The sequence below is a fragment of the Phodopus roborovskii genome, unplaced genomic scaffold (assembly GCF_943737965.1).
Source record: "Phodopus roborovskii unplaced genomic scaffold, PHOROB, whole genome shotgun sequence".
NCBI lineage: Eukaryota > Metazoa > Chordata > Mammalia > Rodentia > Cricetidae > Phodopus > Phodopus roborovskii.
In genome coordinates, this window is record NW_026126470.1 from 1,943,721 (window position 1) to 1,956,839 (window position 13,119).

Below are 13,119 nucleotides of genomic sequence, written 5' to 3' on the forward strand. Positions count from 1 at the left end.
ACTTCATTCAAATAATAACATAAATTGGTATTGTCATCATCAATTTTTGTTGAAAAATCAAATGATCAAACTTTTGGTCTAGATAAGTCTTCTCCAATGTGTCAAAGCCTGCATAGGGACATGGAGGCCTTTTAATCTTTAATTGATGAATAAATATGTTACAGGTTTAGTAGCATGAGTGTGAGATTCTGGGGTTGAATGTGTGCAATACAAGAGAGTTCTGTATGCTCCCTGACCCAAGGCTAAACATGCAAAAGGATATTCTTAGATCAAATTCCTAAGATCAGTTAAATTTAATGACAATTTTTTGACAGATATCTAACATGTTATAAGATATGGTAATTTGAAAAGCAGATGAATTACTCTCTATCATGATGGTTGTCTTCAAGCATTTTACCCACAGCCTGCTATCCTTCTTAAAATTGTTTCTAATTTGTATTTTCTAGTTGGCATACAGAATAACAGGTTTCATTACTGCATTTTTGCTCATACTTAGTTTTAGTCAATCCTCTTCCCACTCCATTTCTCATCCTCTTGCTTGTACTCTTAGGCCCTAGTATTCCCCTTCGTTATTTATTAACATGGTTTCTATTATCTTACTCATCTCATTTTTTGTATAATTGTCAGAGACATCTTTATTATTATTCTCAGCTCATTTTTTTTTTACTTTTATGTGGTTTTTAATTTTTTTATTTTAAACTTAATTCTTTGTTGATTTTTTGGAAATCTCACATCATGCACCCCAATCCCAGTCACCCCCAGTCCCTCCATATCTGCCCCTCCTCCCTGAAGTATGCCCCTCAAATTAGTAAAAAACAAAACAACAAAAAACCCCACCTTGCTCCACCATCTTTTCAACACCTCTTCCTTCATCCTAGTGGCATTGAGAGTTGTGGTATGTCCTATATGTCCCCTTTTGTTCAATCAGACCCAACTTCAAACTGTTCATTGCAAAGAGTCATTGGTTTGATTCAAGGCCTCTAGTTTCTGGGCCTTCATTGAAACTCATATGTGATATCCTGTTGTTTCCCCGAGTCTTGAAGATTCTGCAGCTATCGTTCTGCAAAACCAGTCCCTTTGGTCACTCAAGCCGGTAAAGTTGGGGCAGCTATTAGGCTGGGCTAACCCAACACAAGGCCCAGGATGTGGGTCTTGGGAAAAGTTGAACTGGTTGGTCCAGGCCATTGGAACCATCCCATCAGGTGAGGGGCAGAGCCAGCTCTCCTAGGGCCATACCATGGGGGTCATCTCTCATGAGTGCTGTGGTCAGCTCTCCCATGGCTGAGGTTGGGGTGCCAGCTCTTCTGCTGTAGTGTCCAGTGAGGAGTAGGGCCAGCTATCCTGTGTCCAGTGAGAGACAGGACTGGTTGAGCATGGCCCTTGGACTTCAACACAACCATCATGGTTCCTATAACCCCCTGTGGCATCATGAGCCATCAACATCAATCCAGATCCTGGCTGCTGTTGGGCTGCGGACCACAACATGGGTCAAAGCAGCTGCCTGGCCCCATGTGTCTACTTGAGCCATCCAGATTCGCCCGATTCCCATGGTAGTGAGGCCTTGGACATCAACATGGTTACAGGTGGCAGCCCAGACGCCTGGCATCAACATTGCCTCCCATAATATCAGGATCCAGGGATATCAACATAGACCCTGGCTACGCTAGGACCACAAACCCAGACTTGGCCCTTGGCAATAGCCCTGACCCACAAAGCACCATGGCCCCGGTGGTTGCACAGCCCTTGGACACCAACATGGTCATAGGATGTGGCCTAGGCTTTGGGTATCCATGTGGCCTTGGGTAGCACCATGGGCCATGCATATCACAGACTCCAACTGTGGTAGGGTCATAGACCCCCAACTCGGCCCCAGATAGCAGCCCAGGCTTGGATATCATCATGGCCACTAAGATCAGCATAGACCCCAGTACAGTGAGGCCCTCAGACACCAACATGACCCCACGTGGTGGCTCAGATCCCTGGCATCAGTATTGCCTTGGATGTTATCATGAGTCACAGATCTCAACTCAGCTCTTTTTTTTTTTTTAAATTTGAAAATAGAATCTTCTCTCATACAATACATACAGACTACAGTCTCCCCTCCCTTTCCTCCTTCCACCTTCCTCTGCCTCCCCTCTCCCCCAGATCTACTTAACCTCCATTTGCCTCTAGAAAGGAGCAGGTCTCCAAGAGACAACAACCAAACACAATAAAGCAAGATACAAGACAGTGGTTCTCAACCTTCCAAATGCTGTGGTCCCTTAATATACTCCCTCATATTGTAGTGAACCTATATCATAAAATTATTTTTGTTGCTACTTTATAACTGTAATTTTGCTGTTGTTATGAATCATAATGGAAATATCTGATATGCATATGGTTTTGGGTGACCCTGTGAAAGGGTTGTTTGGCCCAAAGGGGTCATGACACACTGGGTGAGAACTTGTGCAATAAGACAAAGTAAAAACCCTCATATAGAGGCTGGACAAGCAATCCAATAGAAGAAAAAGAGTCCCCTCCCCAATCAGAATGGCTATCATTGAGAAATAAATGAACAATCAGCTATTCTTTTTATTTATTTAAATTTGAAACAAGCTTGTTTTACATGTCAATCCCAGTTCCCTTACCCTCCTGTCCTCCCCTGTTCCTCCCACACAAACTCCCATCCCATCCCCTTTCTGCTTCCCAGAGAGGATGAGGCCTTCCATGGGGAGTCTTTAAAGTCTATCATATCATTTGGAGCAAGGCCTATGCCCTCTCCCATGTGTCTAGACTGAGGGAGTATCTCTCGATGTGGGATGGACTCCCAAATTCATTTGTATATTAGGTATATGTACTGATCCACTCAGATTCCCTGATTGTGGTATTTGTTGGGAGGACTGAGCAGTCTATGGGGCCTCTGGTAGTGGATCAGTCAGCTATTCTCTAAGACCTCACCCATACATATGTATTCTGTCAAAATGAGTCTCTGTTCAAATACCAAAAATATAGACTTGACAGGGAAGTCATGAAGGCACTCTATCAACTTGACGCATAGGTAAAGTTAGTGAAGAACAATCATGTATCTGGGTTAATATTAGCAGGGAATTAGGGCTATACAAGTTTTTTCTGTGAACTCAGAAAACTTGCAGGCCCTAAGGGACTGTGTAGTCTTTTATTACACAAAACAGCATTAGACAGAGAAGCCAAGAGTTTCCACAGCAAGAGACTAAAGAACAGGCTCAAAGGTTTGAAAACCTGGCACTAAGTAGCAGAAGCAAGAATAAACTCCCCCACAAATTATTGATGGAAAAATGTGAAGAAAGGCTACTTTTCATGTCTCCTTCCCCAAACTTGGGATCCTGACTGACCAAAAGACAGAACACTGAGATAAAGGCAGGTATAAGAGCTCAGCAAGAAGAGCAAGCAGAGGCTGTTAGCCTTTCACACCTCTTCATTGTACACACTTGAGTTGGGCTACAGAATCTCACTAAGCTGGATGGATGTAATGATTCATGTACCTATATAGTTTGTACATATACACACAAACACAATTTGGGAGAGACTCTGGGCTCAGTCTGAGTCACATATGTTTACCAATGACTGATTAGCTTAGAAAAGAGATTTGAACAAGGCAACATGCTTTCCCAAGCATAACTCATCAAAATTATTACTAGTCAGGAAAAGTTACACACATTCCATTCCTCACATAAGATTCCCAGGCTTTCCCTTTATAGCCACATGTAGTTCTGTATTCTTTGGGACCATCCCAAACTTTTCTATTACCTTAGAAGTCCTGCAGGGTTGTTGATGAGAGATGTTCTGTCACCCATGAGGTCAGCGAGTGTTTAAGCAATGAAAAGAATTAAATAATGCATTAGCTTTTAGAGGTGTGTGTGTGTGTGTGCTTGTGCGTGTGTGTGTGTGTGTGTGTGTGATGGGAGATGTCTGTATATGTTTCTCATACTGGTTAATAAATAAAGCACTGTTGGCCAATAGGAAAGGAAGATAGGAGGGACTAGGAGACAAGGAGGAAAGAGGAAGTAGTAAGGAGGAGTCAGGATGGAGAGACCGGGGAGACCAGATGCCTGCCCCACTTCCCGGTAAGGAGACCACATGGAAATACATAGAAATGGGTTAATAATTTAGACAGAGCTAGCCGATAAGAAACTAGCACCTGGCCAACAGCATAATATCAAATACAGAGTCTCTGTGTATTATTTGGGGCTGGCGCGGCGTTGGGACAAGACCAGCGGCGGCAGGCGGAAAAACTGTACTCCTTACATGAGTGTGTGTGTGTGTGTGTGTGTGTGTGTGCGTGTGCGTGTGTGTGTGTGTGTGTGTGTGTATGTGTGGTATGTGTGTTGCACAAAACCTTAAAAAGACAATGCATCAGTAGATGTTTTCAAACAGGAATTTTAAACTTAGGGGGCAGTTTAAGTTCATACAGAATGATTTTGAATTGTGGTATTATATAATTTAAGTTGTCATGCAACTAAACTGAAAAAACTCATGAACATATAGAAAACCAATAATCTTGATAAGAACTGCTTTCTTCTAGCCTTACTACAACATTGTAGATGACTTGAAAAATCATTTCTCTGGTTCTCAATTTTGTTGCCCGAGACACTGAAGTTTTTAAGCTTGAGTTGCATGTTCTTTTCCAGTTCTGCTCATGATTTATATTTTGATTCTCACATATAGTTTTGGCACATAATTGGTATGCATCCAATAAATACTGACTGGTCCTGGCCTTCACAAAGCTGTGTGGTTTTAAGGGAGAGAAGTGGTCCCATGGGTTGGCAAACAAGCAGGGAAGGATGTGGATGAATAAATCTACAAATTGAGCATCTCTCTGATGTACGTCGTAAAGACGATCTGCTGGGCGTTGGGCACTTGATAGTACACATAACTGCTTCTGACAAGCATAACTGCTAGTGATAGAAGTTATGTCAACATCTGAGCGAGGTGTAGAACAGCAGTATTGAACTTCTTAGGGAAGACTCAGAACTGAGACACAGAGAGAATAAGGCCACTAGAAAGGGCATCCAAGAAAATTGGAATAAAATGCAGTCTCCAGAATGTTCTCGGCTGAGGTGTAAGAGATTCCGTTGTAATTGGCAGAGCACATATTTGCTCTCTACATGAAAAGGGTCCACAAGAACAATGGAAGGGACTTAACTAAAGAAGCAGGGTGTTCTGGAAAAGAGCAGAGGGGTGGGTGAAGCTGGCAGGGACCTCTGCTTCCTCTTCATATTGCTTTGTCTCTTGTTTCAAAAGAGGCTGTCACGTTTTTCTCTTTGTAAATTCGTGTCACCCTGGGGAGATTTGTGATTTAGATTCCAGCATCCTGATGCTGCTGCAAACTTACATTTGTATCCTTAAATTCAAAGATTCTTACATGGAGGACCCTGATTCTGAGGACAGAACCGCTTTGGGGGACTTGGGAAAGGACCAGTTTCTTTGATTTCCCAGGAAAGGCTACCACAACAAAGCTCTCAGGGTCAAAGCTCAGTTTTACACTGAACAAGAAATTGCAAATTTTGACTTTTTGGTGAGTTCACAGAGAGGTCACCAGGACTAAATCCTACACACACTGCCAGTAACAACAGATTTGTTCACAATGCAGAAGGGGGAAAAAAAGGGAAAAAAGAAAAAAAATCTGAAATATTGTTTCAAAATCTCTGTGGATGAATTCTAAAACTTGATGAAATGATTGATCAACTGGCTGTAAAATTTATCAGATGAGTCAAAGAGCAGAGTGTGGATTAGAGTGCAATCATAAACACAGCCTTGGCACAACAAGGTAAGACCAATGCTTGCAATATTGAGTTTTCAGAGTTTTGTTTTCAGAGTATTGTTACAACTGTTTCAGGCTTTACCTGTATCCGATCTGTCTCTGGATGATGTCCTTCTGTAATGTTGTCTCTGTGTTCACTCTTCTTTGCCAATTTAGGCAGTAATTGAGAAACCTTGGAGCCCAGGTCCCAGCCTGTATAGACAGACTGTCTAGCAAGCTCACAGCGCTGCTGCAAGCCCAGGCCATCGGTATTAAACACCAGATCCTCTCTTGACCTGGCAGAACATCACAGCTGTGTTTGGAGAGGACAGGTAGTCTGAAAGGCAGCATTGTTCATACACAGCACATGGTCAGAGCATCCTGCTCTCAAAGCCTATACCAGGCTCTCAGGCCTTTCCCAACAACAATCCTTGTAGAAGATGGTAGAAGCTTTGTCAGAACGTGACCATGTCATCCAAAGAGGGTTACTTCATAGTAAAAAACTGGGGACAGAGCTACAGTGGAAACAAAGGGACTTTTAATTCAAAGACAGAAAATATAATTTTATAGCAGTGGGAGACTGTGTCAAGATAAAATTCAGTTGAAAGCCCATGTTGGAGCAGGAAGAGAAGACAATGCAGAAAGAGAGGTAAAATCCCTTCATTCTACCCTGTTACTACAATTTGAAGTGTGAAGAGGAAAAGCCTACCTACTTTTGATGCTGGTTTCCAGGATAGAGGTTTTGTTGTTTTTAATGGAAATATTTCCACTACGTTGAAACTGCGAGTTCCTGGAGCAGAGGGCTCCTTTTGTATCAATTAGGGACCATAGGCAGACAGTCCTGCATTTTGCTTTTTCACATGGGGGAAGTGTAATGCACTCCATAGATGGATGTCCAGAGTGGGCCTGCTATGCTCAGAGATTGTTCTGTGGCTTTCTCAGCAAGCATGTCAGATAGCCCTGCCTTGGGAGGTTGCCAAGAGCTCCAGAGCAGCCTGCTGAGAAAGCCCATCTGAGGGTCAGTTTGGAAGGAGTCATAAGAAAAAAAAAAGGTGAGGGTTAATGACTCCCTTAGAGAGGCTTGCTGGCAGGGGTATTCACCTCAAATGGAAATTTCAGAAGTTTCTGTAACGCTCACAAGAGCATTCCTGGAGTTGAGTAGTGGAAAGCTAGGCCAAGCATAATGTAGCGACTCTGCTGAACACAGCTCTGTCTCCAGGAACTCATCATCATCATCGAATAGCATTTATTAAAAGCCCACACGCATATGGTGCAGAACAAACCACATTAAACAAGCACAGTTGAGTTGCTGGTCCTCTGGAGGGCCACAATTTAAAACACTGAAAAAACAACCCTTGCTTCTGTTGGGCTACAGCCTTCCAGCCCCAGAATACAGGGAAAGGGGATGAATATGAGTATTAGTATAGACATTGATGATTTGGACTTTTCAGTGGGTGATACAGCATTATTTGCTGATGTTATTGTAAAAGCAAATCCTATTTCAATGCTTTGAAGTGCCTGCTTGTAGACATAATGATGGGAGAAAAAACTTGAGGTTTAGATGTGTTAAATAATTTCCATATGAAATCAAGGCTACTAGCTCTTGGAGCCACAATTTGAACCTGGGCATGCTGAATCCAAAGATTATATTGGGCCATACAGCCATTTCCCCTAGAAATAAAAGTTGTAGTTATGGTGCAGGTATGTGATGTTAATCTCAGCATTTGGGAGGCAGAGTCAGGAAGATGTCTAAGTTTGAGGTCTACAGAGAAAGTTTCAGGCCAGCCAGGACTACACAGAGAAACTCTGTGAAAAAACAAAACTAAAATCAAAACCAAAACAACAACAACAAAAAAATAACAGTTGGCTCTGGGTGGTTAGTAGAATATTCATGTTTATGATTTTATATACTTCTATAGAATGACTTTATCTATGACTCTAATAAAGTTGATAATGACTCTTTATTTAAAACAGTACTATTTTTTCCATTACTGATGAAGTGTTTCCTTTGGCATAGTAGAAAGAGTAGGGGGAGTGGCAGTTCTTAACAGTGTGGGACCAAAATAGTTTATATAGAAAAGCGAACGAAGAAAAGAAAACTAGGTAGCAGGGAAGGATCAACTCAGCCATAGAAAGTCATGTTTCCTTCAACAAGCTGTGTTCGTTAATAACTCAGCTCAAAGGAATAGAACAGGATTTGAAGAAGTTTCAGTATATTCCCTTTACTAGCTTTCCCCATTTAAAACAGATAACCAAAAGGAATTTGGGGGAACTGCATAAAATGGTATATCGTCCCATCTGCTTATTACTCTACCTTTTATGGACATCTCTCTTGATAACTTCAATCTTTAAATTGTTCCTTTGAGGATCTAGAGCATATTCTTTCTCTGCTTACCATGTCATTTACTGTTTTACATTGTCTTGAATAACCATATTCTCTCAACACTTCAGGAAACAACATCAAACTATTTACTGATGAAGTGTGTAATAGATCCTGTAACTGCCTCCAGATGGTCCCTTCAGGTGTGAGGCACCTGTGTCTTCATTCATGATAAGCATTGCTGAAGACACCTCAACATGAAAGCTCTCTGCAGATTACTTGGACAAAGTGGACTACTTTCTTCAAGAGTGGGCCTTCTTTGAGCCAGCTTACATCACATAATTGAAACACACACACACACACACACACACACACACACACACACACACACACACGAGTGTTTAGTGAACTTGCCTCTTTGGAACATCTAAAGGATTATTTTAGCTTCACAGCTTCTTCTGGGATCAACTGAGGGTCTGGCTCTAACAATTGAATACTACAGTCCAACGTTCAAATACTTCCTGTTCCTGGTCTCTACTTCTGAGTTTCATCTTAGAATTTGTTTTCCAGAGAACTCTGTATAAATACCAGTTAGAGATGTCTAAAAAGTGGCACTTTAAGATGGAACTGTGGAACTAGATAACCTACTGGCTAGAGAGAGACCTCCATCATTGGTGGCAGGTGGGGGTTCTGGTTGCACCTTCCACAAGTAGTGAAGTGGGAAGGAACACTGGTGCATCATCAAGCAATATCTGATATATAAAGATCTTCTACAGAAGTAGGAATTGTTTTTTTTTTAAGTAGATTCTCTCTCATACAATATATCCTGACCACAGTTTCTCCTCTCTCCACTCCTCACAGCTCCTTCCTCCCCCAGATATACCCCCTCTCCATTTCCCTTCAAACTGGAGTAGGCCTCCAACAGGCAACAAACAAACACAACAAAATAAGATATAATAAACAAGGCAAAATGCCCTCATATCAAGGCTGGACAAGGTAACCCAATAAGGAAGAAAAGAGTTCCAAGAGTAGGCAAAAGAGTCAGAGAAACACCAGCTCCCACTGTTAGGAATCCTACAAAAACACCAAGCTCAGAGCCATAACATGTATGCAGAGGACCTCATGGAGGCACGCAGGCCTTATGTGCTGCCTGCTTCCGTTTCTGTGAGTCCATGTGAGCTTAGTTGAAATAGGAATTCTTATGTGTGGAGAAGTTCTACAACAATAGGAAGCATCCCACCAGCAGAGTCATATTGCTCTTAATTGCTGTCAGAAATGTACTGGAGAAATACAAGGGATGGCTAACAGGTGATTAATAACTATTGAATGACAAGTATGGAAGTCAAAGTGCTCACTTAAAAAAATACAAAGAGAGCTTTATCTTCTGTAACCAAAATTAAAAGTGAGCTGTAGATCAACTTTAGGGCTTCATACTGCAGTAGTATAAATACAGAACAGGCCCTAAATAGAAAGCTAGGTGGATCCTGAAACTTTGCATGGTAACCTCTGAGTTAAGGGCCTTACAAATCCTGAATCATTAGATTTCCTTGAATTCTCTGGTCCAAAGATGTGGCTCATTTCATACATCAAATGCTAGTCCCTTTGCTGTTTGAGGACATCATACAGGATTTTGAAGATAGCATTATTTCAGTAACTATCCTTACTTCTGTTACAGGATGTCATCCAAATAATTAGAATCAGTTTATAACATGGCCCAGCAAGAAATACAATATAATGTTTCTTTTTTTCTTGCTCTGATATTTTTAATCAAATACAATTCAAGGTATCTGGCCTCACCAACTTCATTATAACTTGGGGTTGTGGGAAGTAGGAATTAAAAGCTGAACAGCATCTCTCCATCCTTTTATGATAGGGACATAAACATTAGACATCACTCCAAGGAAATGGGGGTACAAAAGACCCAACAGAAGGAACTAGGAGAATGACAACTACTCTGAGGCTAGGAGGGTGTGGTGCTGGGGTTATGGTCTGAGTGCTTCTGTCCCCAAATTTATGTTGGTGTTCTTATGTTGAAGATTTTGGGGGTGATCATGGGGTATAACCCTCATGAATGGCACTAGAGAGCCCGGGGAAAGCCTGAGGGAGCCTGTCTATACTTCTATCACATGAGGATGTGGACAGAAGGGGTTTTCTCTGAAACATTGGGTCTATGGGAGCCTCTGTAACAGTTATAAGCCAACTTCTGTTCTTAGCTACATGGTCTAGGCTATTTTGTAACAGAAGCCAGATAGACTAACTCTGAGAACCAGTGGGCTCCTTTAGTGCCAGCCCCAGAGAACATAAATGTCTCTTACTGTGTCATGAGAGGCTCAGGTGTCCAAGGGTCTCTGTCCATAGGAACAGAAGCTATGAGTAGACCCCACTTCCTGCTTACAGATAGAGGTGTTGGGAGAGGCTGATAATTCAGAAGAGAGTAAAAAAAGGGAGTATGGCTAGGTACCTGTGCCAAGTGTTGGAGAACAGGATGGTGGCCCCTCTGGGTCAAGAGAAGCCAGATAGACAAAGCTGACTATGGAGGGGTTCATCACACTACTTAACCTGTAAAAAATGTGTGCCTCCCCACCGTTCTTTGTTCTAAAACTGCAAAGATGGAGTGCAGAGGTGAATATTTACTCATTAGCCACCCAGGGGTGCAGCTGCCATGAATGGGTCTGCCATATCCATTCACATAGAAGAGGGCAGAATGGCCATTTCCTCCCTTGGCCAATCTTTTTCTTCCCTCCAAAGGCAGACTTGTGTGTTCCTGTTGTTAATAGCTACCTGCTCTGGGCCCCAGAGACATGGGGTTACCCAACTCCTTTCAACAAACACTAGTAGGGTCCCAACCCATCTCCCTTGTGTAGAAGGCACTTCATCAGTCCAGCCCCTTAAGGCTTCAGCTGGTCCTAACCACAGAGGTGATAGGGAGGTAGACAGGCCCCAGGAGGATGCAGGAAATGGTGCCACTCCTAGCAGGGTTTTCCCAAAAAAAGATGGGCAGACAGATTTGGCAGCTTTCTGACATTACCAAGGAAAGACTCTGGCTTCTCTTAGATCATATTCTGCGGGGAATGTAAACACTATTGCTCAGGGACATACCAGCTGGCTGTTTAGTGCTATGTAGGCTCCACTTGGGCTCATCCCTGGGTCCCTGAAGGAGCTCACACCCCAACAACACTCTTCTCACCCCCTTTAGAGCTGGGATCTTCCTGGGTCTTCTGTGTCTCCCAGTCTTGACCCAGGTGTAGGCTGAGGAGCTACCTACCACCATCAGGTTGCTTGTCCACCACAGCTAGCACTCTCTGTGCACAGGCCTGGGCTGTGCCTGATACATTGTGGTCAGGAGACTGGTGAATTTGATCTGCAGTACTGTCACAAAGCTAATGGCAAAGCTGAACAGGCCACCCAACATCATCATGATCCAGAAGTAAGCACTGTTCATATGAGCAAAGTCATGGAACTCACCCAGGGGCAAGAAGAGCACACAGGTCCTGACACTGTTATAGAAGTTTAGGCACCAGATACTGTTGTCTACTGCCAGCAGCATCTTCTTGGTATAGCTTGCATTGAGGAAGACACAGAGGCTGGCCGGCATCCGGAAGATGGTGCCTGTCTGGGACAGGGTGCTTTCAGCTCCCTCTTGGTCTATAACCAATTAGAAATCACCAATGATGATACTGCACATGAACAAGGCATAGAAGGAAGTGGTCTGTTTGAGTAGCAGGTAGGACAGAAACACATTGAACACAGTGGTGAGCGAGCATCCAACATTGTAGAAGGCCACCCCACATACTTGAGGCAGAAATTATTGAAGCTTATCACCGACAGTGACAGCATACTGTGGGCCACCTTGAGGTCCAGGTTCAGGGTGGGGAAGTCAACAGTGCCAGGGCAGCAGGTGGCCAGGGTGCTGAGGCCCTTGCATAGCAGTAAGGTCACCAGACACTGGTAGAAGATGATAGGGGTTCCAGCTGCAGGGAGAGGCTGTCTAGCAGGTACTTGGTGAGGAATACAGTGGAGTTGGAGGTGACCATATAGAGAGAGACCAGCAGGGCAGTCTGCAGAACCTGCTGCAGAAATGGCTTGTTACTGCTGTCTGCAATTGCCTCCTCCTCAGAGGCAGTGGAGGCTCTAGTCAGCACCGTGCGCTGGACCACTTCAGAGGGGCCCTGTTCATGTTGGCAGAAGAGCTGAGTCACCCCATGGCCAGAAGCATTCCCTGGTCTACATGGCTCCAAGATTCTAGGGTTTTGTGGTGCAGCCTTCAATTGTAACATGGAGTGACCTTTTAAGAGCAGTTTTTCCCCACCGGTCTGGTCCCATCTCTGAGCCAGCCCCAATTAACACACTGAGACGTATTAGATATAATTCTGTTGGTCAGTTACTAGTTTCTTATCAGCTAGCTCTGTCTTAAATAATAACCCATTTCTATCAATCTAAGTACTTCCATGAGGTCTTATCTTACCAGAGAGAGGGGCTGGCGTTCTTCTCTCTCGTCCTCCATCTTGGATCTCCTCCCTACTACTTCCTCTCTCCTCCTTGTCTCCTAGTCCCACCTATCTTGCTTTGCTATTGGCCAACAGTGCTTTATTCATTAACCAATAAGAGAAACATATTTATAGAATGACATCTCCCATCAGTGACCTAATGGTCCCTCCATCTTGGATGAAGTACTGTTTCTGGATTTGCTCAGATGCACGGCTCCATATTGTGCCTGCTCGTAGAGGTAATGGTGGGATTCATGAGACAAGACCCAGAGAAGGGAGAAGAGGCCTTGATGAGGGTATTGGCCTTGACAGCCATGGCTGGCTGGATGACAGGGTACTAATGGGGACCAGTCACAGGAAGACAGGAAGGGAGAGGAACAGCAGGTCAGATGTGGGAAGAACAGGATGGGGACTGCAAGATAAATGTAATATTTCAAATACCTAGTCACCAGAAACTTCCAGGAGGTAATGTTGAAGTCTGGTGGAGGCTAGTTTGTAAAGTTGTAAATTAATATAATTTTATTTTCTTGGGGTAGTACAGTGAATCAAATATA

General features: G+C 43.3%; 1 pseudogene; it reads right to left on the minus strand.

The window, feature by feature from the left end:
• Positions 1 to 11,239: 11,239 nt before the first annotated feature.
• On the minus strand, positions 11,240 to 12,255 carry LOC127227336 (GDP-fucose transporter 1-like; annotated as a pseudogene).
• Between the last annotated feature and the right edge of the window lie 864 nt (positions 12,256 to 13,119).